Source organism: Aedes albopictus, chromosome 2 (genome assembly GCF_035046485.1).
Source record: "Aedes albopictus strain Foshan chromosome 2, AalbF5, whole genome shotgun sequence".
NCBI classification, from domain to species: Eukaryota; Metazoa; Arthropoda; class Insecta; order Diptera; family Culicidae; genus Aedes; species Aedes albopictus.
The window spans coordinates 379,984,437-380,010,329 of record NC_085137.1 but is presented as its reverse complement, the minus strand read 5'-3'; the positions used below and the strand labels follow the sequence as shown (position 1 = coordinate 380,010,329).

Here is a 25,893-nt window from a genome sequence, read left to right as displayed (position 1 = left end):
GAAACTTCTCCAGGAATCGCAGGAAAGCCTTCGAGAATACCTCTAGAAATTTCTCTATGGATTTCTCAGAAATTATTTTGGATTTTTATAAGAGGATTTCTCTAGGATTTTCTTCCAAAAATATCTCAAGAGGTTTTGTTTAGTATTCCAAAATGTGTGTCCAGGTGTTTCTTCAGGTTTTCCTTCAGTTTTTTAGACATCCTGTCAGAAATTCAATTAGAATTTTGTTGAATTCTTCTGAAATTTCTTCAGCGATACTTTCGGAGATATCTTTAGAGACTTCTTCAAAATTCTAGAATTACATCAGAAACTTCAGCAGCGATTTCTTCAAAAGTAGTTCCATGGATTCTGTCGTTGTTCCAGCCGTTCCTTCAGGAATTGTTTAAGCGGTTCCTTCTGAGATTCCTCCAGCAATTCATCCAAGGGAATGTACCAGTGGAGGGGCGCTGTAATCGGAGAACCTTGGCTTGCTAGCTCTGATTTCACCATGACAGCACTAAACTTTCATCACACACCTTGTCAGTAATCTGCCGAAGCATTAAAATGACCATTTTATGGAATTTGTAACAAATTTTGAAATTCAATTAGCTGAGGCTTCCACCAAAAATATCAGGAAATATTACAATTCTCGATGAGGAAGTCATAAGAAATGTTGAAAGAAGTTTGTAAGAAAGCTTTAAAGAAAAGTCTGGCAAATGGGTAGTTTGCATGCATCCGCCAAGAATGTTGTCGTTGCTAAGACTTCTGGGAAAGTCTCGCTGAAACCAGGTCGCCATTTACATAAAGTCTGGGATTTTGAATTTTTCTTGCTTATTGGCTAGAAAATGATAAAAAAGGATAAAACCCACTTTGGTTTTTGATGGACCCCATGCCAAGGGGCTTACAAGATGATGCAATGACGATTTTTGAATATAAATAAAACAGTCAATTTGCACACATGAAGGTTAGATCAGTATTATACGTGTACAAAAAAACAGGTCAATTGTTCAGGTTTCAAATTGAACGAGTTAAGGATTTGTTTTTATTACCGTACAAATTGGTACGAATGTTCTCAGATTTCAGTTTCTTTTTTTCATAGGTAAAAAAAACTAAATCTAAGTTGAAGAAAAATCAGGATCGCCTGATTTTTCGGGAATCAAAAGTTTTCCACAGACCCCACCTCAGGGGCGTACAATTTCATTTCAATGATACACTTTTATGCAACATAGAATGAGTCACTTCAACCGTTTCATACATTTTTCTAATCACTCGTTTCGTATACAAAAACTTTTCCGCTCATCGTACCTAGCACTCGGTAGTCCTCGCCCGGTCGCATTTCTTGTGCTTCACCCAAAAGAACACTAGTCTCACTGGTGCGCGCTAGTCTCTCAATGGCTACGGGCGCCGATTAATTGGATTTAAGTGGTCGAATTTGTTATCCTCTTCATAAAACATAATTATCATTCTATTGGCGTGCACCACTATTGAAAAATGCGGTTTAAATAGTGTTTTTAGCATGTTGAAGTAGGGTATTGTACCATTTGGGCAGGTGTACTTATTTTGGGCACTTGCCGCTATAACTAAGTCAATTTCAAACCGATTGATTTGAATTTTTGTACAGCGTAGATACTGTACGTGCCTAACTCTGGACAAAATTACAAATCAATCGGTTTAGTTATAGCGGCAAGTGCCCACAATAGGTACACCTGCCCAAATGGTACAAGACCCTATTTCAATAACTTATAAATGAAATGAAAATCCAAGTGCATCATTCCATGTTTCATACACACTTGGCCGGGGTTCTGCTAAACCGAACTAAGCGCCAAAATGATAATTCCGAGATAATTAAGCTTAAAGTTCAACCACCCACAAATAAACAATAGCTGAGATTATTTGAAACTTTTCCGCTCACATGTAACTTACAAGCCTTCATTAACCATCAGAAATTAAGAATACATATAAATTATTTGGAATCATTGATATAATTACATTTTATTTCTTGGTACTTTGCACTCAGTTCACTCTGGCTGATCAAAAACATTAGAAAATGGTTTATAGTTCAGTTTGGCTGAATGTATTTTTTTGTTTCAGGTAAAACCAGTTGGACAGTGAAAAAAATCTCGATTTTTCATCGTCTATCAAGTTGAAATCGATATCACTCACAATCCTTTTCATGAATCAAAAAGGACGCGTGTAGTACGGTAGCACGAAGTTCTCAAAATAGTTTGAAATATGAACGGCGGAAGCCCCCCCAGCTCAGCTTTTCCCACCCATGCTTTTTCTTCATAAGCGGTGCATGTGGAGGCACAGAGCAATAGTGATTATGTCAAACGATGTCCTTGCATACCCTGAGGTCCTGAGATGTGAATGTGAAGCAATTTGTGTACTTCAAATTTATGCCGGTCGAAGAAAACCATGAAAATGTTCTGCCAAAGTGCACTAAGTACAAAAAAGTTTTCAAAAATATGAAAGAGATTCGAACTTGGATCATCTGAGTGATAACCAAGCGCGTTACCTCTAGGTCATATTACCTTGCTGAAGGACAGTCGTTAAGTCTGAATCAAGTTCTAAACATTCTTCTCAAGGATGGTTTTCGTGAAAACGCCATTTTTCGATCAGCCAAAGCGAACCAAGTGTTTGATTTTTTTCAAGCTTTATTAATATCATTAGGCTTGTTGTTCAATGACGGCTTCTGTGTGAAATTACCAGTTTGAGGTGTATCGCCATAACGCTGGTATTAAAAACCAGTTGGTTTTTGTATTGTTGAGAATAAATTGATTCTAAAATGCTGTGGACTTGGTTCGGTCTGGCTGAATGTGATTTGGAAAAATTGCAATCAGCGCCATCGAAACATAATTGGTTCCTCCCACACCCGTATTTCGAATAACGTGTTCATTTCTCTCACAGATTGTTTCTATGAGTCGGTTAGAAGTTAGAAATCTGACGGCGATGAGGAAAACTTGAAATGTTCATCACCTGGACCAAAACTAAAATATTTCGCTGATTCTATCGAATGGTTTACAGTTCACTCTGGTTGGATGCAAAATGATGTTTTATATGTTCCGCCAAACAGAAATTTTGAATTTACTCCACGAAGAGCTGTCAGAATTACTGGATTTTTACATGGAAGAAAGATCATCATTTTCTTCACTTAATGGTTTAGAAAACTCAATTTTTCAAAAAATGGTCTTTGGTTCGGTTTAGCAGAACCCCGACCACTTGTATCTGTAGCAGCAGCGAACGAGTGTGTTGCTGGGTGAGAGATGAAGCATCACAGCAGTCCGTTCGTATGGGGAACGATTTGCTACAGCTGTCATACGTCATGTTTTTCTTTCGAAATTGCACGACCCTGCCCCCCCCCCCCTACTTAAAAAATCATAACTCAAAAACGAAGCATCGTAGACACATTTTTTTGGTGAAATCATAAGCAAATTTTCTCAGCATATAAAAAAAATACAGAATGGAAAATGTTTTCCGCAAAATTTTCCACTGATGAGGAAAATTGGTTGGAAAAGCCGGAAAAACTAAATGGAAATCCAGAAAAAAATTTAAAAAAAATATTTTTTGGAAGGAATTTACATAAGCTATATTCTGTTAAATTTTCAAGTTGTGGTTTTTTGTCCGTTCCTGAGTTATGACCAATTTTGTGATCCAGATGTGCTTTATGAGCCGATTTCTTTGAAAAATAATAACTTAACAACGAAGCAACGCAGACACAATGTTTTTTTTTTTGTGAAATTGTAAGTGAATTTTCTCAGCAATCAAAAAAAACAATTCAAAATGAAAATAGCTTTGCACAAAATATTCCATTGTTGAAGAAAATTGGTTGCAAAAGTTGAAAAAACTATGTAGGAAGTCCGGAAAAATTCTCAAAAAACTTTTTTTTTGGGGGGAGTTGCATAAGCCATATTCTGCAAAATTTCATGATGTGTTTTTTTTTTGTTTCTAAGTAATGATCAATTTAATGGACATTTTCCAGATGTTGGTTGATTTTCGACCGACTTGATTATTAATTTGCACAAAAATGATCATATCTCAGGAACGAAAAAAAAAACATCTTGAAAATTTAGCAGAATATAGCTTACAAAATTGCATTCCAAAGATATTTTTTGGGAATTTTTTCGGACTTCGTCAACAGTTTTTCCAACTTTTCCAACCGTTTTTTTTCTCGACAGTGGAAAATTTTGGAGAAAACTTTTTTAATTTTGTATTTTTTTTTGTAGGGTACCCCGGGGCAAGCGAGAATCCGGGGCAAGTGAGACCTACGGCTATAATTTTATCTATTTTTTATTTTTAAGGCAAACATTCTTCATGGAAAACATAGGTGGATACTTTGAATTCAAAAATTGTTATTGTTCCCACCATAAAGAGACCATATATGTTATTGTTGTTCATATGTAATTTTCAATTCACTAAGTGAGATATTCGTTGTTTAAAAATAGAATATCAAATAAAGTCATACTTTTTCGGTTTCGGGATAATATTTGGAGCGCTTGCAAATTATTTTAAGTGAAAAAGGTGTAATTTATTTTCATTTATTACCTTTCGTTAACTGGTCCCTCCTGCCCCATTGCATTTCAGCATCTGGGGCAAGTGGGACCTATGAGAGGAAACAGACACAACTTCATAGTTTGATCTCGCTGTCTTCAGCCTAAGTCGAAATTCATACAAAACTGAAGTAAAAATCGGCGCCTTAAGTAATCAATCTTGAATTATACTTAATTTATTCTATTCTGATGATGAAGCTATTGTTTAAAATGGTGAAGTCCTGGGTAGATTTTTTTTTTTGAAACCATATATTTTTCATATTTTTATCTAAGCAAATTCTATGTTTTTTCGTTTTTCGTTGCATAATGAGTTTTTCTGAGTGTTAAGGAACCGGCCATGAAAAAAAATGGAAATCGACTTATTCAAAGTTAACGAATTAAAAATCTTATTTATTGAAATCTATTTAATGATCGGAAAATTATGTAAGGGAAAACATAACATCTGTAAATCCTGAAACATCTTTTGGCAAGATTCATCAACTTCGTAATATGAAAAGCAAGTTTGAAAGTCTTCCAGCATTCAATTTAATGGCGCTTTTTGTATAAAAAATCAATTTGTTTTGCACAAGATACTATGGTTAAATCAACTTTTTTCTCACTGATTCGTTATTATGTATGTTACGTAATTTATGCACGATCCCACAAAACACTTCCAACATAAATTGCAAAACATAGTTATTCGTGTAAGCTATTTAAAGTTTATGCTGCCTTACATATATGCAGCACATATATTAAGCCATTTGTACAAAAATTCCGAACTTGCCCCGTGATACGGAGTAAATGAAGATCTGCTCCACTTTTCATTATATGCATAATGTATAGAATGTAAAAAAATTGATACAGTTTCAATGCCCGTTATTAAGGAGATTTATACCAACAATGTCTTTTGGATCCCCGTGTAGTTGCCGGCTTAGAATAGCACTACGGACCCCCTGTTCCGGGGGTAAAAGTCCACCAAACAGGGAACCCCAATCCAAGGTGTCAGGCGACCCGTGCTGAGAGATGAATGGTTGAGGGGGTTTAAAACATGCTCGATCTTTAACGGAGCCCGTAACGTGGGTAGATCTCCCGTTTAGGTTGCGTTACGGAGTAAGATCTACCAAACTAAAGCCTGGTAACATCCAACTTGTTAAGCTAAGGTCATGCGTTTTGGTAATAAGGATTCATGGTACAAAGCCCTTGTTACTAGTAACAGTTTCTAAAATTGCATTTATTTTGCCTTACGTATAGTTAAAGACTCGGTTCATCCTCGCCGAGACTACACTTGATGTAAGGAAAACAAACATGCTTTGCGTAAGTAATTGCGTAATAAGCTACTAAGGACTGGTAAGTACTGGTGATACAAGGACTCACGTGAATTCTTATTACCGAACACATTCTCTAAGTTGACAGCGTTTTGCAACTAGCCTAAAGCCCCGGGTTTTTCAATGTTGTCCTGGGACTAACTAGAAGCAAGACATGGATAAAGCCAGAGTTCCGAAGCATGGGCAAATATCAGTTCCAATGTTTTGTTTTTCTCAGAAATAAAATCGATTTTGTGTGATTAAGGGCGCACTTTCGCTGGGATTTTTATCCCTGTGAACGGTACTTTTTCATCATATTCGATTTCTCGAGCCTCTGAGTTAGCAAAACAAGATCTGTACAGAAATCGATTCTCCATTGCCTCTCAATGACATTGGAGTAGTACGACATGCACTAAATACTAAGGAGACGGGTATTGCCACTGGCGCAGTGGCTCATCCGAACAGAAAAATGAATGTCTTTTGGAACCATTGGAATTATAAAATTAATTATGTTTAGAAGTTTTTGGCATGACAAAACCAAACTAGCCTTTTTTAGGTCCCACTTGCCCCGGGGTACCTTACTGCTTAGAAAATTTGCTTACGATTTCATAAAAAAACATTGTGTCTACGATGTTTCATTTTTATGTTATGTTTTGTTTAAACAAATGGCTCATATAGCATATCTGGACAATCTCCACAAAATTGGTCCGTAACTCAGGAACGGAGAAATACCATATCTTGAAAATTTAACAGAATATAGATTATGTAATTTCCTTCCAAAAATATTTATTTATGATTTTTTTCCGACTTCCTAAATAATTTTTCCGACTTTTCCAACCGATTTTCCTCAACAGTGGAAAATTTTGTGGTAAACAATTTTCATATTGTACATATTATGATTTTTCAAAGAAGATGGCGTCTGTGGAAAATGTTTGGTTTCCGGAAAATGAGGCAACCCTGATTTTTTCCAATTATGTTTTTGTTCATTCCTATATGAATGCTACCTCTAAAAAAATCATTAAAATCGGAAAACCTACGTACCAATTTTCACGATAATAAAAAACCCCCAGTTACATAATAAAACGACCTGTGCAAAAAAAAAATCAGGTCTATTGATATGAAGTGCTTCTCGTGTTAAAAGGCAGAAAATCGCTTCATTATATGTCATCAGAACTCAAACTTATTGGATATTTAAAAAAAATGCCATTAAAAATGTACATTAAATCGAGGGTCCACTAAATCAAAGTATACCTATAAAAATATAAGACGCCAACAAAAGAAAATGTGTTATAATTAGAATGATCAATTCTATTCATCCAATGTCTGATACGGGAAATCATGTGCGATTCATGCTACAATAAACTGCCTTTGTTTGCTTTAAATATTTCGCAAGCTAGAAATTTTGTCTACAGAACAAATAATCTGCTGAACCGTTGATATGTCGTGAAATTGAACACATCCCGGACGCAGAGGAATAATAGAAAATTAGTTAATTTCAACAGCCATTCAGCCAAGAAAATTCCACACTTGAGAAAGCTTTCCCACTCGTGAACTTCCAACCGTCCATTATCTAACGCCCATGGCTCCTTCTTATTCAAAGGCCAGAGTTATTATAGGGTGCCTGTACCAATTATGGCACTACCTAAGGAAAACTATTTGTACAAAAATAACGAGAAGCCCATCGAATGTCACCAATATGTTAAAAGATACCGTCAAGGCGCCATTCACCGTGGGGGCTCCATTCACCGTGTGCCTTCGAATATTTTTTCATTATTTCCATATTATGATTGAATGATATGACAATTTCCCTTCAATTTCACCAATAGAACACTAATGTATTGTTACCATGTCAAAACGCTCATTAGAAACATTTAAAAGTATTATTTTGACACTAAAGTGTGTTTACTTGAAGCGGGTTTCTGCTCGTTCACTGCATTCATAGTGAAAAAACGAAAACTGCGCTAAGGTGATTTAAGCGATAAACTAAATGTAGTAACGTTTTTATTCCACCAAGAAGCAATTAAATTCACATATTAGGTATGTATTTTGCATTACCGAAGTAAGTTTAACAAGAAAGTACGATTACTCGTACTTTTTAATTGAAACAAAAAGGCACGGTGAATGGGTACCCTAAAAATCAACGGTCTCCATTCACCGTGCCCCATATTGTCCCATATATCTAGAAAAAATCGAAAATTTGATCAATCGTTTTTCTAATAAAATCTTGCAAGTTATTACTTGAAATGAATTTAAACGAAGAAAATTCCCTTGGCTGGGTTGTTTTGATCATTTTTAACAAAGTAGAATAAAATTTCTCATACACGGTGAATGGATCCCTACTACCACGGTGAATGGTGACCTACCACGGAATTAGGCGACCCTACTACCTTTTACTAATTGTACTATATCACCAAATTTTGTGAAAAATTTTCTACTTCTGTGGATATTGCTTTAATTTTAACCTATAATGAAGGCAATTAAAAGCGACACCAACAATGTTTATAAGACTAGTGTCAAATGACAGCCCTTATTTGCCCCGAATCGTCTTAGATCCACGGTGAATGGTGCCTTGACGGTAGTTTAGTTTCCATACTTTACAGGAAAAATATAAAAACGGATCCAAAACTATTTTAGTATTTATTACAGCGTGTGCCAATGATAGGAACCCTGTCCCAGTTCTGGCTACATTTTATAACTTCGGTTCCTTTTCGCACTATTTGCATGCATTTCTTATGGGATTAGCCATAATTGGTACACTATGGCGAAAAAGGGTGCAAGGAAGCCAAAATTTTAAGGAAAATGATTTATTTCTACCATAATTTGAGCAAAATGTGGACTTTAAATGAATGCAATCATCTTTTGTGAACGCGATCTGTTGTTGACATTTTTTTTATTGTTGATATATATCGTTAAAGGGTGAAAATCAACTATAGCGAATAAATGGTACTATAGCCATATTTGGTACACTTACCCTATCGGCTCTCAAGATTTCATCTCCCCGCTTCCTCCGTGTCCCAATTCAAAACCCTCGGTTTCCCCCTGTCAATAATTCAACTCGTCCATCTTCTTGGGCAAAAGTGGAAAAACAATAAATGGCAATAATAATGTTATCTCGGGAGTAATCTAGCCCCCGGGTCAACGAGACTTTCAATTCTTGACTTTGCGTCGTCGTCGTTGTCTTCTTCGTTGTCGTCGTCGCTGTCTTCTCCTATTATGAGGCTTAAGAAGACGGAGATATCCAAGCAAAAGTTTTCCTTTTCTAGTGGCTTTATGAAGTGTTGATAAGGGTGGAAGTGATAATTGGATTCATTTTTATGGCAGGATAGCTTTCTGATCAGTGGAATCGATAAAATTGTTTCCGCTGATAGCAGAAGGTGAATGTTTTATAAAGATCTCGAACCTTTGTACTGAAATGGGTACAACTGTGTGTAAAGCTGGAATTGAAAAAGTACATTGAATATTCAGCTATTTGGAAGAATGATTGACGCTTAAAGGTATTCTAGAACGAATTCTGAAAAAAATATCCCAAAAGGGGTTTTGATACATACATAACATTTATTTGCTCAACATCACATTTAAGATAACACATAATCAACAATATAACACCACAATACTCGGTTTGTGACTGCCGCACTCCATCCTCGGTCACGCCGGATGCTCGCTAAGTCATGCTTCACCTTTGCAGGGTTGTTGTACGGAATTCTTGTAACATGCCCTGCCCACCGTATCCTTCCGGCTTTGGCCACCTTCTGGATGCTGGGTTCGTCGTAAAGTGCAGCGAGCTCGTGGTTCATCCTTCTCCGACACACACCGTTCTCCTGCACACCGCCAAACATCGTCCTTAGCACGCGTCGCTCAAATACTCCGAGTGCTTGCAAGTCCTCCTCGAGCATGGTACATGTCTCGTACCCGTAGAGGACCCCCAGTCTTATAAGCGTTTTGTACATAGTGCATTTGGTGCGTGGGTGAATCTTTTTCGACCGCAGTTTCTTCTGGAGCCCGTAGTAGGCCCGACTTCCGCTGATGATGCGCCTCCGGATTTCACGGCTCACGTTGTTGTCAGCTGTCAGTAAGGATCCGAGGTAGACGTATTCCTCCACCACCTCGAAAGTATCCCCGTCTATCGTAACATTACTACCCAGACGGATCCGGTCGTGTTCGCTTCCGCCTACCAACATGTACTTTGTTTTTAAGGCATTCATCACCAATCCGACCTTTGCTGCTTCGCGTTTCAGGAGGGTATACCGCTCTGCCACCGTTCCAAATTTACATGCGATAATGTCCATGGCGTCCCGCAAAGCACACAAATTGACCGGATTTAGCGATGTTGAATAGTAGGCATGAGAGTCCATCACCTTGTCGCAGTCCCCGGCGAAATTCGATTGAACTGAATAGATCACCCGAAACTCTTACGCAGTTTTGCACATCGTCCATCGTTGCTTTAAGCAGTTTAGTCAGCTTCCCAGGAAAGCCGTTTTCGTCCATGGTTCTCCATAGCTCTGCGAGGTCGATGCTGTCGTATGCCGCTTTGAAGTCGATGAACAGGTGATGCGTTGGGACCTGGTATTCACGGCATTTCTGGAGGATTTGCCGTACGGTGAAGATCTGGTCCGTTGTCGACCGGCCGTCGATGAAGCCAGCTTGATGACTTCTCCCGAGCTCATTTGTTTTAGGTGACAAACGAAGGAAGATGATCTGGGATAGCACTTTGTAGGCAGCATTCAAAATAGTGATCGCTCTTTTCTCGCATTCCAAATGGTCGCCTTTCTTGTGAATGGGACAGATTAACGCTTCTTTCCACTCCTCTGGCAGCTGTTCGATTTCCCAGATTCTGACTATCAGCCGGTGCAGACAGGTGGCCAACATTTTTGGGCCCATCTTGATGAGTTCAGCTGCAATACCATCCTTACCAGCTGCTTTGTTAGTTCTGAGCTGATGAATGGCATCCTTAACTTCCCTCAGCGTGGGAGTTAGTTCATTTCTGTCCTCCTTTGCACTGGTGTCGTCGTTTCTTCCGTTGTCGTGATCGTCCGTGTCTACGTTCTCCACGCCATTCAGGTGCTCATCGATGTGCTGCTTCCACCTTTCGATCACCTCACGTCCGTCCGTCAAGAGGCCTCCGTCCTTATCTCTGCACATTTTGGCTCGCGGAACGAAGCCGTTGCGGGATGCGCTGAGCTTCAGGTAGAGCTTTCGTGTTTCTTGAGAACGGCACAGCAGTTCCTTTTCTTCGCATTCAGCTTCTTCAAGGCGGCGGATTTTCTCCCGGAAGAGGTGGGCCTGCTGTTTCCGCTTCTATTTGTAACGTTTCACGTTCTTCTGTCGGGTCCCTTGCTGCAGCATTACCACCCGCGCTGCGTTGTTCTCCTCCAAAACCGTTCTGCACTCTTCGTCGTACCATTCGCTCCGTCGATTCCGTTCCACGTACCCGATGGTGCTCTCGACTGCTTCGTTGATGGCTGCTTTCACTGTACTCCAGCAGTCCTCTAGAGGGGCCTTATCGAGCTTGCCCTCGTCTGGCAACACAACCGCGCTGAGGCGACATCCAGTTGTTTCAGTCCCTCTAGTTTGTACCGTGGCGGTCGCCGGTGCCGTACATTGTTGATGACGGAGAGTTTTAGGCGCAGTTTGACCATCACCAGATAGTGGTCGGAGTCGATGTTGGCGCCACGATAGGTCCTGACGTCGATAATGTCGGAGAAGTGCCGTCCGTCAATCAGAACGTGGTCGATTTGAGATTCTGTCTGCTGTGGTGACCTACAGGTGAATGGTAAGGGAGGCTGTGTCGGAAAAAGGTGCTACGTATGGCCATATTTTTGGAGGCGAAGAAATCAATGAGTCGTAGGCCGTTTTCGTTCGTCTGCTGGTGGGCGCTGAACTCACCAATCGTTGGTCTGAATTCCTCCTCCTGGCCTACCTGAGCGTTTAAATCTCCTATGATGATTTTGACGTCGTGGCTTGGGCAGCGATCGTACTCGCGTTCGAGCTGCGGTTAAAATGCGTCCTTGTTCTTCCGGAGTGTGGGCAGGGTACGTTTATTATGCTGAAGTTGAAGAATCGGCCCTTGATCCTCAACCTGCACATTCTTTCGTCGATCGGTCACCAATCGATCACGTGGCTCTGCATATCACCCATCACGATGAAAGCTGTACCGCAGCTCTGGTAGATGGTATGATTACCTCTAAACGTTCGCACCATGGATCCTGTCAACACACCTCCTGCAGCGCTATGATGCCGAGCCCTTCCGAGCCCTTCCAATAAAGTTGCGAGATCTGCAGTTCCACGTAGCGAGTTTCCAATCGTAAGTCCGTTTTGTTCACTGGGGTCTTTGCCGTTGACCTCGGTTCGTATTATTCTGTTGCTGTTTTTCCGTTACAATGGGTTACAATGGGCTGGCTCATAGGGCCTGACACCAACCCCCTACTTTCCGGAGGACGATAGTGCACATTTGAGCTTAGCGTCCATCCCTGGCACTCGGACGTTGATAAGCCATCCCTAACATAGGGATCAGACGCTATTTTGAGCCGCTCCTTCTGGAGAACAGACGCTCAGGTTTGCACAAGCAAACCGCCCCTACCCTGTCAGCCTACGACCAAACTTCCCACCGGGGTTGGTTACCCGATCTTCCCTAAGGTTGCTTGTAGTTTCCGGCCGGTATCACGAGGAGGTAGCGATAGGAGTTGCTGGGCAGAGGTTAGTGGATCACAATGGGATCTGTATTGCGCAGCATACTATTACAAAAAAGTATGGAGCACTACAAATGCACATTAAAATATAGCATATTGTAGTAGAACCTTACAATGCGTAATAAATTAGGACATCACAAATGGACAGACACAACACAAAACATATATTTAGCCCTGTTACCCTTGTGGATAACGATTTCCGATGACAGGATGACGAGGTTTCATTAATGTTGTTGGTCCATCAGTCAATCCTGTAATCGTATTTTCTCTGGCATGGTGCCTTTTGTTCGCAGCATTAGTTGCTTTCATAGCTTGAGTTTTGTCTAGGAATTTCTAATCCTAAGGGGGCATCCCGATTCCGGTTTCATCACTAGAGTTCTATAACTTGAAGTCTGTGTCAGGGAAAGGTTTCCATCTCTAGTACTTAATCACGGCCCGAAATGGCCTGAATGTTGGCAATCGAAATAGGATTGCGGGCCTCTATTCTGCCAGAGCCCTATAAATGCGCATTAAAACATTTAACACAAAAATAAAACTTGTAATAATACCCAACCTTTGTCGTGGGTTTTGATAAAATATTTGAAATAAAATGGCAATGACCATAACACCATATACGATCGATATCGAAAATTAAGATTCGGTATGTACAAGCGTTTGAATGTTGAGGAGAGTGATTTTCCTTCAAGGATGTTTACAACCGATACCGGAACGTAGCAACGAATCTCAACGACTTACAACCAAAGACTGATTGACTGATAAATCGAATTCTCTAACCTAGAACATATTCAAATGAAAGTTTCTTCTTCTTCTTCTTTCTGGCTCTACGTCAGCACTGGGACTTGGCCTACCTCGCTTCAACTTAGTGTTATTTGCACACTTCCACAGTTATTAATTGAAGGGCTTTCTATGCTTGCCATTGCATGAATTTGTATATTGTGAGGCAAGCACAATGATACTCTGTGCCCAGGGAGTTGAGAAAATTTTCCCGACCGGAACGGGGATCGAACCCGCCGTCTCCGGATTGGCGATCCATAGCCTTAACCACTAGGCTAACTGGAGACCCAGAAAGTTATATTCGGTTAATGTTCCGTGTAGATTTTTTATCCACCAAAACGGTTTGCTCTTTATGACATATTTAACATCTTTCAGGGTATTACTTACCAAAACCCACAACGCAACATCATTTACGTATAATCACAGGAAGAATAGAAACATTTTCTGCAAATGAATATTATAGCCTCTCAACTAGTCACCGCGATGCATCGCGAGCTTGATTATATAGGACAAGTGCACTACAAAGTTTCATCTCCCAAGAACCATGAACAAAGCTGCTCGCACACGCTGCTGCTACTGGAGCCAAACCATTTCGCGTCAAGAACAAGATAATTGAAAGTTGCGGTAATTTTACACTGACACACAAACAGCTGAGCTGACTTCGCCGGATCACGTGCATGACGGCAATTGCTTCTCTGCACGAGACACCCAACGAAGTTTCGGATCATACCTATACCTAGTACTTCTGCAGTATCGCGTGCGTCTTCGCGCAGGACCAACTCCCGGTCCATACAGAATGTTGGCGGAGCATGCTAATTAAAACTTTTCTCACTTTCATCCGGCTGACTTGGTTGTGAAGTTAAGTTGTGATGGGCGGCGCAAAGAGGCAGGCAGAACCGCGACTACGATCCACGATGGTGCATGGCTTCAGCTTCACTCGCTCATGCATCCATTTCCAATTTAACGGCAACATTAACGTCAACCGCCAAAACACTACGGAAACTGCATGCCGTCGTCTGTCGTCGCATTGCTGCAAGGGCAAAAAGCGAAAACAACTTTGAGATCATGATGGGCGCTGGGAAATTGTGCGCGGTGGGAAAACAATTCAGAAACTGTGTCACTGGGGATGAAAATTGGAGAACGGTTTTCCTTTTATCGGAACGGTGACTTGGAAAATGTGAAAAAAGGTGGATTGCAACAACTTTGTAGTTTCATATAGTGTTCTGCTTTGCCTTTTTGTCGTGGTGATTTTATTGGGATAGAAACTGTTTGCCAGCTTAAAGATTTTATTAGTTCGTCGACAGTTATGCAATGCACATAGAATCAAAGTCAGCATGCGTTACCAATGACGATTAGAGTAGATAAACATTGAGTCAATTGATGATGTATTTCTGGCGGAATTATCATCTTGAGCAAGAGTATAAATCTATCACGCCGAGGACCTGGGATCGAATCCCACTCCCGACAAACTCGCAAAATATGAGTTCTTCCCTCGGAAGGGAAGTAAAGCGTGGGTCCCGAGATGAACTAGCCTAGGGCTAAAAATCTCGTTAATACAGATAAAATAAATAAGAGTATAGATGCGACCTAGTATGGTCTTGCACTGCAGTGCTGTCATGGGAAAATTAGAGCAGGTTACTGGAGGTTTACAAATTTCAGCGCTCTTTGTTCTGTTTTGGAAGGCCTCCAAAGAAATAACTTCCCTATTGACGATCTAACGCAAAGCTAAAGAGCACAGGAAATGCTCTTCTAAAACAATGATTTACGCATCCTAGATTACTAATGATACAAGTGGAAGAAAAGCGCAATTATTGCAGATACTGGTAATTTTCATACCATGTATTTACCGGAAATATGTTTTTTTGCTTCCTAAGCAGGGCTTCCAATTTCCCCGGGATTCAGCTTCCCGAGAAACGGGAAAAAATATTGCCATTTCCCGGGATCCCGGGAAATAAGCAAATTTTATTTTTTGGTGAATAATGTATTTAAATCGTTCATCAGGCATTATATCTTTCCATTTCCTATTGAAGAATACGCACAATTGGGTTGTTTAGTGAATTAAATATTGCCATTTTCTTTAGCCTAATCGAAAGAGCTCATTTTTCCAGGCTTGACAGAACCTCCCTCGCGAGAAAATGAGGAAGCGATTTCGGCGATTTTTTGAGGAGTGAAAATAAAACTCAAAAATCATAACGCAAATCCTCAACAGTACCGAGCGCGAGCTTGCCGCGCAGCGAGGAGTTCGTCCAACACTCATAATTGCTTGTTGTGTTTCTCACGTCCACTCACACTCAAAAAGCTCTCGCGAGTTCCACTCCCATACAAAGAAAGACTCTTAGGGCGAAAATCGCACTCAAAAACCCGAAATAATAATCGGCTCTTTTTTCGTTCCCCTCTTCCTCGCTCAGTTTTTATTACCTCTCTGTTTGGGGTTCGTTCGCTCCCTCGCGACGAGGCAAAAGCAAAACACCGCTCTAGAGCATTCGCCTTGACGGAGGCTCTCTGAGAGAATTGCGCTGTGCGTGAAATCAATTTTTTTTTACCATGGGAAAGGATAGGAGCTGCATTTTCAAATGCTTCTAAAATATTTTAGGGACTTCAGATTGAAAAAAGTGTTAATGTTTTGCAATATACTTTCAATTAGCTACATTATAACTGGTTTTAGACAAAAGTTTTTAAATCACAATGTTATGTCTATAATATAGCGTATCAAAATCTCATTCGATAACATTAAGAACGTTTTGCTTGAAAAATTTTCTATAAAGAATTAGAAGCATTTGAAAATGCAGCTCCTATCCTTTCCCATGTTAAAAAAAATTGTTTTCACGCAAGCGCAATTCTCTCAGAGAGCCTCCGTCAAGGCGAATGTTGCAAAACTCTTTTGATTTCGAGGAGGATTATATGTCGGCGTCGGTGGTGTAGTGGTAAGCGTGGTTGCCTCTCATCCCAGTCGGTCGGGGTTCAATTCCCGTCGACGCCGATGGGATTTTCTGAGACATAAAATCCGTGATCACGCCTTCCCTCGGATAGGAAGTAAAGCCGTAGGTCCCGGCTCATGTGTTGATGGGTTCGATATGTAGGGTCCTCAGGTGTGGTGGCTGTCTCCCTGGGGCGTCGGAATTTAAGGCTTAGCTCCTAGACCCAGACGACGTAAAACACAACTGGCGCCGAACGGTGCTAGTTGGCCAGAAAAAAGAAGAAGAAAGAAGAGGAGGATTATCAATCCTGCATTTTTCTGAGTATTAGATGATTTTATTGCGTTCCAATTCCTTTGTTTTGATGGTTAAATAAACAAAACAGTTTTAATTTCCGTGGATAGAATGACAGTTCAATCGATAAAGTGACAGTTCACCCCGACCAAAAAATTTTCTCCATACAAACTTTAAATGCATTTTAAAAATAGTTCCCGGTCACCAAAAATGATGAAATTTTGGATTTCGACTAATTTTTGGACGGAGATTCCGATTATGCAATAATCTGGATACCACTAAAGAACCCAATTCAGCTAATTTCATGATAAGTTATACGGTTCATATTTTACCGTCAATGCATTATAAGTGCGATTTCAACCAGCATTAATTATTGAAATTTTGATTTGAAATAAATGAACGTGTTTTGCTAAACAATAACACAAGCAAAGAGTACGTAACACACGATGCAAAAAATAGCTATAACTTACGAGAACTGCCAAAGAAAATACGAAAAAAAAACTTCGGCGATGGATTCCGAAGTAAAAGTGAAAAGCTACAAGGGTAAAACTCCTTTGAAGCCCAATAATAGCTCCATACGTGCTTTTATCTAATCCTCTAATTGTAACGTTGTTGCACCATACCCTAAGCCCTCTAATGTATAACGTTGTTGCACCATACCCTAAGCCCCCGGCCCCCCTCCACCATTCCCCGAAAACCACGTGGTTTATGGATAACCCCATACGGCTCTGACTTTATTGCGTATTACATGCAAGCGTTAGTGGATCAGTTGGCACTATAGGATGCACTCCATACTTTAAAGCACGGTTTCCCAACCTTTGTTTCGCGACCCCCCAACTGCTTGCAGGCACGCTGCGATTGTTCTATGAAAAGCGGGGTGACAACAGACTGAGGGGTCGCGAAAGCCAAGGTTGGGAAGCGTTGCTTTAAAGCATTATTTAAAAGAAAAACCGTTGTCGGTTTAAACCAGTTTCAATGCTTTCATGTTATTAAGAGGATGTCATCTGCATAAGCTTTCCGTTAAGCTCGTTAATAACATCAACATAAATAACATCAAGTGTGATTTGACGAACGTAAATCAAGAAGCTAGGATAATTAATCATTACTCGCAATTTAAAATGGGTCATTTCATTTAACACTTGACAACAGAAAAAAATCCCGAGAAATTCGAGAAACCCGGGATACAAAAATTTGGTTCCCGGGAATCGGGAATCCCGGGAAATTCCATTTCCCGAGAAATCCATCCCGGGATTGGAAGCCCTATTCTTAAGTTGTAAATTTTCGGTTCCTCAACCTCACATTTGATCGCTAATTGCGCCTAATTAAGAATTATTCCGAGAAAGCTTGTCCATGCATTGTTTTTTACCGTCTTTTTTTGTAATTATCGTTAACCCGTAAACCCCGCGACAATCTACTTTTGGTAGAAATAGAATATCTTCATTGTTTTGAAGCATCTTAACCTAGATTTTTTTATAGTCAAAGAAATAGTTGTGCTGCATGGTACCTCCCCCTTTGCACCCTCCCCCTTTTTGCTGAGAGCCGAAAATAAGTGGCTTTTTTGTATTTTTTTATATAAATTTTACATGTTTTTGCTCAAATTTCATCGATTTGCTAATCATCAATAGATTTCGCTGATCCTGATACAGACTATGTATTAGTCTGTTGAAGTTTTGATCCCAGAGCTATTCAAATATTAATAGGTTTTGGTTTTTCAAATCTCGGAAATCAGCTAGCAGATGTATTTTGAGATGTTAAGTTGCTCCAGGAATTCCTCCTTAAATTCCTCTAGGAAATCCTCCATAAATTACTCCTCAAGGAACTTCTTCAAAAATTCCTCAACGAAAACAACCAGAAATTCCTCTAAAAAATCCTCATAGATTTCCTGAAGAAATTCCTCCAGAAAGTTTTCCAAAAAATCCTAAAGAATTCTTCTTAAGAATTCTTCCAAGAATACCCCAAGAAATTATCCAAGAATTCCCCCAAGAAATACTCCAGAAATCACTCCATGAATACCTCCAGAAATTCTTCAAGGAATCCGTCCAGAAAGTTCTTCGGGAATTTCTCAAGGATCAACCAAAAATTGCTCTAGGCTACTCCAGGAATTCTTCCGCAAATTCTTCAAACTCCTGCTGAGCAATTCCTCAGAGAATACTCCATTCTTCAGATATTTCTCTAGAAATTTTTCTACTAGTTCCTCCGAAAATTACTCCAAAATATTCTCTAGCGATTCCTCCAGAAATTATTCCTGGTATTACTCCAAATATTCTTTCGGGAGTTCTTTAAAAGTTCCTCCAGGAATTCCTTTATGAATATATCTGGAAAACCCTAAAAAAATACTTCAGAAATTACACCAAAGGTACTTCAGGAACTATTCCAAAAATTTATCTCGGAATTGCTCCGAGAATTCCCTCGGGGATTTGTTCGTAACTTTTCAAGAAAATTCTCCAGGAAATCCTCGAGAAATGCCTACAGGTATTTCTTCTTTTATTCCTCCAAGAATTCCCTTCAGGAATCTCTCCAAGCATTTCTCCAGTAACTCTTTCAAGAATTCCTCCAGGAATTACTCCAAGAATTTCTCCAGGAATTCCTTCAAGAATTCCTCCAAAAAATCCTTCACGAATTCTTCCAAGAATTTCACCAAGAATTCTTCAAAGAATCCTTTCAGGTTTTCTTCAAGAAATTCTGCCAATAATTTCTCCAAGAACTCCTCCAGGAATTTCTTAAGAAATTCCTCGAAAATTCATCCAGGAACTTCTCCACGAATTCTTTCTGCCAAAAATTCTAGAAAAATCCTTCTAGGAAACTCTCCTGGAATTCCTTCAAGAATTCAACTAGGATTTTTTAAAGAAATTCAATTCAATCTTTTGCCAAGGATTCCTCAAAGAATCCGTCTAGGTATTCCTCCAAAAAATTCTCAAGAAAGTCCTTCAAGACTTCTGTCAAGAAATTCTCTAAGCATTCCTCCAGGATTTCCTCCAAGAATAGGAATTCCTCCAGGAATTTCTCCAGGAATTCTTCCAAGAATTCCTCTAGGAATGTTTTCAAGAACCCCTCTAGAAATTGCTCCAGAAATTCCTCCAGAAACCTGCAGGACACCCTCCAGAAATTCTTCCAAAAATTACTCCAGAAATTTGTCAAAACAATTTTCAAGAAACTCCTACAGAAATTACTTTAAGAATTCCTCGATGAATGCTTCTTGGAATAGCCCTAGGGATTTTCATAGATTTTTTTTTCAAGAATTCATCCAGAAATTCCGCGATGTATACCACCAAGACCCTTCCCAAAATTACTCCAGGAATTTCTTCAGGAATTCTTCTTGGAATTCCACGTAAAATTCTCCAGAAATTAGTTCGGAAATAACTTCAGGAATTCCTCTTATCATATCTTTCTCCAGGAATTTCATAAAGAATTCCTCCAGGAATTTCACCAACAATCCCTCAAGGAATATCTCCGAGGATTCATCCAGCAATTCCTTCAAGACATTCACCCAGAATTCCCCTAAGAATCCCTCCAGGAGTTTCACAAAAAAATCCTACAGAAGTATCCCCAAAAATTTCACCAGGGGTCCCTTTAAGATTTCTGCCAAGAATTTCTCCAAGAATCCCTTGAGGAATTTAGCCGGAAATACCTCCAAGGATATTTTAAGAAATTCGTTCAAGAATTCACCCAAAAAATCATCCAGAAATTTTCTCATGAATACCTCCAAGATTCTTCAGGAAACCTACAGAAATTCCCCAAGAAAATACTACTGGGACAACTCTAGGGATTCCCTCGAGAATCGCTTCAATGATTTCTCCTGGAACTGCTCCAAGTCTTCTTCCAAAAATTCCTTCAAGAATTTCTCCAGGAATTACTCCGGGAATTTCGTTAAGAATTCCTCCAAGAATCCCAACAGGAATTTCTCCAAGAATTTCTCCAAAATTTTCTCCAAAACTTCCTCCAGGGATTATTCCAAGAAGTTTTACAGATATGCTCCCTAGACTGCTGCGAAGAATTCCTTCAAGAATCCTTCCAGGAATTTCCCCAGAAATTCTTTCAAGGATTTTCACAGGAACTCTAAGAAGAATTTCTCCAAGAGTTGCTCCAATACTTTTGTCAAAAATTCCTCCAAGAATCCTTTCAGAAATTTGACAAGGGATTTCTTTATAAATTCCTCTAGGAATACCTCCAAGATTTTTTCAATAAACATCTTCAGGAATTATTCCAGGAAATCCTTCAAAATTTCTCCCAGAAATACATACAGGAATCCCTCCAGGAATTCATCCAAGAATTTCTTTAGACATCCGCCAAGAATTCCTCCTACAATCCCTTCCAGAATTCCCTTCCAATTTTTTTTTCAGGAATACCGCCCAGAATACCACCAAGGATTCCTACAAGAAAACTTTCAGGAATTTCTTGAAGAAATTTCTGGAGGAAATCCTGGAGGAATTCCTGGGGTACTTTCTGGAGGACTTCGTGTAGTAAATTATCAACGAATTTTTAAAGAATTTCCCGGGGGCATTCTTGAAGTTATTGTTTTATCTTTAATTTCTGGAGGAATCTCCAGAGAAATTTCTATCGGATTTCCTGGAGTTTTTCCAGTAAGAATTAAAAGTGTTAATTTTTTAGGTTTACTCAATATAAGTACTGGAGGAATTCCTGGAATATTTCTTGAAGGAATTCCTGGAGTATTTCCCGGAACAATTCTTAGAGGAGAGGGTGGGAGCGGACCTGGTGTGATAGTTGGACCACTTGACTGTCACGCCGAGGACATGGGATCGAGTCCCACTCCAGACAAACTCACAAAATGTGAGTTCTTCCTTCGGAAGGGAAGTAAAGCGTAGGTCCCGAGATGAACTAGCATATGGTTAAAAATCTCGTTAATACAGATAAAAAAAAATTCTTAGAGGAATTCCTGTAATAATTCCAGTTGGCAATGGCGCCGTAAATAAGGTCTGGTGCATTATATAGCACCTTTACACACCTTCATACTTCTAAAGTCATGTCCTGTATACTACGCTACTGAGCCTACAAGCTATGTATTTATTACATCTTATATTTTATTTTTAGAGTGGTTTGAAAAGCGTGCACTCTTTAGTACGGTTTAAACATGTTGGTGATGAGCGGTTTTAGCGTGTTCTAATGTTCACTTACTAATTATGATAATTTTAGTATTATGCTTTGGGTTGAATTAGCTAACGCAAAGAAACGATGTTGTTACTGTAGATCCCTAAAAAATATCTAATTTAGGCCAAGTTTTACTTTTACTTTGGCTTCACGCATTTTTCCCTAACTCGCTCAATTAGGTGGGAGTCATTATCACACTTCCTAAAACCTTCCGTTACCACGTTGTGCAGTGACTGTAAAATTAGAGTTGCAAGAAACCGAAAGTGCTTCTTGTTATTAACCACGAACTGCCTGCAACCAAATCCCACGGAAAGCTGCATTTTACCGACTGTGGAACAACCAACTAATTCTGTTTTGTTGTGTGCGTCGCCACCCGCCGCCTGGCTCGAAAGCAATTTTTCCCACAAACAATAGCATTAGTGCACGTTTGGTTTGGTGGGCGGACGACAACGCACTAAGATGAACCACCGACGAACTTGCAAACGAGACTTGTTGGTTGCTGCCGCCATTCTCGCTCCGTGCCAGTCAGTGGGTTTGGTCTAGTCTACCTAGCCGTGGCGACAATCGCAACTCCGTATCATCACTACTGACTGGTGTGGTTCGGCGACGATGTTGTGGCTGCTGCAACAACAGTGGGTAACCAAGAGTCGTTTCTTCCGGCTGTTGACATGGAGAGACTTCCTGCCGATGGTCTGTCTCGGTGGCAGGCAACGTGTGGAATGTAGGGGAACTGCGGCCATAACGCCCATAGGGGGCAAGTTGCGCCACCCTTGTTTTAGGCAAACCACGTTATTTTCAGTACTTTTTTCAACTGCAATCGTTAAAATAAGAATAACAATGCTTCTTAACATTTGAGTTTACATATTTTTACTAAAAAAATGTGCAATAGCTTCAAAAAAAGATTTTAACTACTTTTGATGTAATTTTAGCCTGTAATTTTTTGCACTTTTTTACATCATTTAGAAGAATTTTTTTCTCGCTATCCCCACAAACTGTTTTGCACACTCCCATTATTTGTGTACCAAGCGGAAAAAGTATCGAATTTGACCCTTATAACTTTTTTACAAGGGTCCAAACTTCTGAGGCATGTGTGGGGTAAAATGCCCACCCCCAGTTATTTACATTAAAATAGCCATTTAGATACAAATTCTGGCATAAATTATGTAGAACACAAGTTGGAACCAAGGAACAACACATTTCTACTATCAATAAGTTCACTTTTCACACAACCATGAGTCATTTGTAGTAATTATTGATAAAACAGCTCACTATGACGTTTAAATGGAATTGACCCATAATTACGGGTGATCCATAATTATGCAATGACTGTATACCATTCACGAACAATAACAGTTGACAATAAACCAGGCGCGCAAGTATATGTACACAATTTGGCATCCTAGCGTTAGCTGTGGCTAGTGGCGCGTTTTACCCCGCATAAAAACAAAAATTCTGAAAATCAAACTTTTTTTCAAATTTGATTTTTTTAGTGGTAAAACATAATACTGATTCATGGTTTCTTCCATTTGGAAGGAAACATGTTGGTGCTTCATGTTAGTGCCAAAAAAGTGTATATTATGAAGTGTTCCGTGGTAAAAATTGAACTCTTCCTTAACGTGGGCGTCTTACCCCCAGTTCCCCTATCAATTGTGTCATTGTTGCAGTACTTCTACATTGGATGGAAGGTCGCATTCCATTTCCGAGAAAGGCGGTATGACTGTGGGGGGAACATTGGGTCTCAGTTGCGTGGGTCTTTTATTGATCATTTTTGCGATGAAAGCGAGACAATCTCGTGAAAGTAACTGACCCGTGTCGGTTTCCACGGTTCCTACTTGCGGTAGTTGTAAGAGTTTTCTCGTATTTATCAGGTTGATGGATGCAGAATGGAAAGTTAGGGGCTGTCCATAAACTACGTGGTAATTTTTTTGGGACTTCTCAAACCCCCCCGCGTGGTCATTAGTCCATACAATTTTTTTTTCTTCCATACAAAATGGTCATTGACCGAACCCGCCCCCCTCCCCGCTCATGACCACGTGGTTTATGGACAGCCCCTTATCTTTTCTTTGGAGTAATTGAACTAGTATGATCCATGGGTATCCAGTTAGCCTAGTGGTTAAGGCTATGGATCGCCAATCCGGAGACGGCGTGTTCGATTCCCGTTCCAATCGGGAAAATTTTCTCGACTCTCTGGGCATACAGGGTCCGGCAATTCTTTATTACACCAACGAACCTAATCTCAAAATGACTGACAGTTCTCAGGTCATTTTGACAGATATAACATGAGCATGAAAAGGACGGCAATAGGATCGATAAAGTAGAATATATGTTCCATCTTTTTCGTGCATGTGTGTGGTCTGTCAAAATGACCTGAGAATTGTCAAACATTTTCATGCCTAGCTTTGTTGGTGTAATGAAGAATTGTACTGCTACATTACTTCAATTGTCATTATGACATTGCCCACAGAACTGAATTGGACAACCCCTCGTCACTTTGTTTACATTGTGTCTTGGCTATCAGTGGATATACGTGTCACTTTTGTTATCAAGTGAAAAAAATGACCTTGAAGAGAAACGAAGTGCTGTGATTGCCTTGTTCCGAGCTGGAAAGCGTCTGAAGGACATCGTTCATGAGCTGTCCGATTTAAGTGTTTGCAGAAGTTTTGTGTACCGCACAGTTAAACGATACCTCGTGACCGGAAGCACAAAAAACTGGTATGGTGGGGGACGTCAAGCTACACCTGCCATGGTGAAATCCTCGACGCAGTGCAACAAAATTGGCGGAGGATCTCAATATGTCGGATCGAAGTGTCCGTCGGATCCCGAAAGATAAACTTCAGACCAAACCCTACAAGATCCAGAAGATTCAAGACCTTTCAGTGAAGCAGAAACAGGAACGGGTAAAAAGAGCAAAGTCACTGCTGAAGAGGGCCGCGGAAGGAAAATTGGAGAATATCTTGTTTACTGACGAGAAACTCTTCACCGTGCATCAGTATGTGAATAAGCAGAACGATAGAGTATGGTTGCCTGAAAGATCACGAACCCGTGTCGACGTGCTGACGGCTACCAGGCGACAGAAACCAGCATCGGTGATGGTTTGGGCCGGAATCACCCGAGATGGTCGGACTCCGCTGGTTTTTGTCCCTGAAGGAGTTAAGATCAACCAAAATACGTATCGGGAACTAGTTCTACAGAACGTCGTCGAATTGTGGGCACGTTGCCATTTTGGTTCTATGGATTAGGTTTTCCAACAGGACTGGGCACCGGCTCACAAAGCGAAGAAAACACAACTCTGGATTATGGAACATTTTCCAGGTTTCATCTCTAGCTCGGAGTGGCCGGCGAATTCGCCGGACCTAAGCCCTATGGACTTCGCTGTCTGGAGTATGCTGGAGGCCGAAGTCTGCTCTAAAAAAACATGAAAGTGTGGAAGCCCTCAAGCGACATCTGGCGGCAGCGTGGGATAAAATACCTCAAGAGCACCTGCGGGCCTCACACGATGCATTCCTTGATCGTCTGCGGCGAGTGGTTAACCTCAAGGGCGAACAAGTTGAATTCGACCAGTGAATTATTAAAAAGCTATTTGTTTTCTAGTAAAATTGAATGAATTTGAAATAAAATGTTTTTGTTTTATCAGTTTATCTGTTTGTTTCAATGTGTCACTTCAATTGCTGGACCCTGTAGTGTATCATTGCCTTGCCTCACAATATACAAGTTCATGCAATGACAGGCAAAGAAAGCCCTCCAATTAAAAACTGCTCAAAGAACACTAAGTTGAAGCGGGGCAGGCCAAGTTCCAGTAGGAACGTATAGTCGCTAAGAAGAAGAAGAAGAAGAAGAAGAAGAAGAATACGAAGAAGAAGAAGAATATGAAGAAGAAGAAGAAAATAACAAGAACAAGAAGTAGCAAAAGAAGAACATTCATGTGTTCTCTTCTTCCTAGTGTTCTCTGAGGCTAAGCCAGTGAATGTTATCCAGAAATTGCAAAAATATCAACTGTAATAAGGGACCAGTAGTAAAAAAAAACATCTCTTCCTATGGTCCATTGCACGAATTTATGCTAGTCTGCTTACTCCCACGAGAATTTTTTCGTGTGAGAGTAAGTGGGCCAGTAAATATTCGTGCAGTAATCCATATGAATACACGGGGGTTTGGAGTCAAGCTATCAAAACAACGTGAACCTTTATAGAGGAGGGAGGCGGTAGTGTTCGATTATGTTTCATCATGGCGTAGGGGGACAACAAATTTGAATTTATTAAATAACCATATGACTTATATAACATAGGCTTACATAGTAAATTTTCACAAAATT

At 40.1% G+C, this 25,893-nt stretch overlaps 1 pseudogene; it reads left to right on the top strand.

The window, feature by feature from the left end:
• The window catches only part of LOC115267109 (uncharacterized), a 28,655-nt pseudogene extending 3,832 nt beyond the window's left edge, over nt 1–24,823 (top strand).
• Nucleotides 24,824–25,893: the final 1,070 nt, after the last annotated feature.